General features: G+C 35.5%; 1 protein-coding gene across 4 annotated transcripts in view; it reads right to left on the reverse strand.

Moving 5' to 3' along the window:
* LOC127627827 (WD repeat-containing protein 7-like) overlaps positions 1-2500 on the reverse strand; it is a 143501-nt gene that overhangs the window by 11949 nt on the left and 129052 nt on the right. The window lies entirely within an intron of this gene.

Consider the following 2500-nt stretch of genomic DNA (forward strand, 5'->3'; position numbering starts at 1 on the left):
AACGGTAAATATAAGTGAGTTGTTATTTTAACCGGTTCATTTGCACGAACTGTACGAACGAACCGACTCACTAAAAATTAATCGGAGTTCCTAACGGTAAATATAAGTGAGTTATTATTTTAACCGGTTCATTTACACGAACTGTCCGAACGAACTGACTCACTAAAAATGAATCAGAGTTCCTAACGGTAAATATAAGTGAGTTATTATTTTAACCGGTTCATTTACACGAACTGTCCGAACGAACTGACTCACTAAAAATGAATCAGAGTTCCTAACGGTAAATATAAGTGAGTTGTTATTTTAACCGGTTCATTTACACAAACTGTCCGAACGAACTGACTCACTAAAAATGAATCGGAGTTCCTAACGGTAAATATAAGTGAGTTGTTATTTTAACCGGTTCATTTACACGAACTGTCCGAACGAACTGACTCACTAAAAATGAATCAGAGTTCCTGACGGTAAATATAAGTGAGTTATTTTAACCGGTTCATTTACACGAACTGTCCGAACGAACCGACTCACTAAAAATGAATCGGAGTTCCTAACGGTAAATATAAGTGAGTTGTTATTTTAACCGGTTCATTTACACGAACTGTCCGAACGAACTGACTCACTAAAAATGAATCAGAGTTCCTGACGGTAAATATAAGTGAGTTATTTTAACCGGTTCATTTACACGAACTGTCCGAACGAACCGACTCACTAAAAATGAATCGGAGTTCCTAATGTTAAATATAAGTGAGTTATTTTAACCGGTTCATTTACACGAACTGTCCGAACGAACAGACTCACTAAAAATGAATCGGAGTTCCTAACGTTAAATATAAGTGAGTTGTTATTTTAAACGGTTCATTTACACGAACTGTCTGAACGAACTGACTCACTAAAAATGAATCGGAGTTCCTAATGTTAAATATAAGTGAGTTATTTTAACCGGTTCATTTACACGAACTGTCCGAACGAACAGACTCACTAAAAATGAATCGGAGTTCCTAACGTTAAATATAAGCGAGTTGTTATTTTAACCGGTTCATTTACAGGAACTGTCCGAACGAACCGACTCACTAAACATGAATCGGAGTTCCTAACGGTAAATATAAGTGAGTTGTTATTTTAAACGGTTCATTTACATGAACTGTATGAATGAACAGACTCACTAAAAATGAATCAGAGTTCCTAACGGTAAATATAAGTGAGTTGTTATTTTAACCGGTTCATTTACACGAACTGTCGAGCGAACTGACTCACTAAAAATGAATCAGAGTTCCTGACGGTAAATATAAGTGAGTTATTTTAACCGGTTCATTTACACGAACTGTCCGAACGAACCGACTCACTAAAAATGAATCGGAGTTCCTAATGTTAAATATAAGTGAGTTATTTTAACCGGTTCATTTACACGAACTGTCCGAACGAACAGACTCACTAAAAATGAATCGGAGTTCCTAACGTTAAATATAAGTGAGTTGTTATTTTAAACGGTTCATTTACACGAACTGTCTGAACGAACTGACTCACTAAAAATGAATCGGAGTTCCTAATGTTAAATATAAGTGAGTTATTTTAACCGGTTCATTTACACGTAACTGTCCGAACGAACAGACTCACTAAAAATGAATCGGAGTTCCTAACGTTAAATATAAGCGAGTTGTTATTTTAACCGGTTCATTTACAGGAACTGTCCGAACGAACCGACTCACTAAACATGAATCGGAGTTCCTAACGGTAAATATAAGTGAGTTGTTATTTTAAACGGTTCATTTACATGAACTGTATGAATGAACAGACTCACTAAAAATGAATCAGAGTTCCTAACGGTAAATATAAGTGAGTTGTTATTTTAACCGGTTCATTTACACGAACTGTCCGAACGAACTGACTCACTAAAAATGAATCGGAGTTCCTAACGGTAAATATAAGTGAGTTATTTTAACCGGTTCATTTACACGAACTGTCCGAACGAACTGACTCACTAAAAATGAATCTGAGTTCCTAACGGTAAATATAAGTGAGTTGTTATTTTAAACGGTTCATTTACATGAACTGTATGAACGAACAGACTCACTAAAAATGAATCAGAGTTCCTAACGGTAAATATAAGTGAGTTATTATTTTAACCGGTTCATTTACACGAACTGTCCGAACGAACTGACTCACTAAAAATGAATCGGAGTTCCTGACAGTAAATATAAGTGAGTTGTTATTTTAAACGGTTCATTTACAGGAACTGTCCGAACGAACCGACTCACTAAACATGAATCGGAGTTCCTAACGGTAAATATAAGTGAGTTGTTATTTTAAACGGTTCATTTACATGAACTGTATGAACGAACCGACTCACTAAAAATGAATCAGAGTTCCTAACGGTAAATATAAGTGAGTTATTATTTTAACCGGTTCATTTACACGAACTGTCCGAACGAACTGACTCACTAAAAATGAATCGGAGTTCCTAACGGTAAATATAAGTGAGTTGTTATTTTAACCGGTTCAT

The sequence above is a fragment of the Xyrauchen texanus genome, chromosome 34 (assembly GCF_025860055.1).
Source record: "Xyrauchen texanus isolate HMW12.3.18 chromosome 34, RBS_HiC_50CHRs, whole genome shotgun sequence".
Classification (NCBI taxonomy): Eukaryota; Metazoa; Chordata; class Actinopteri; order Cypriniformes; family Catostomidae; genus Xyrauchen; species Xyrauchen texanus.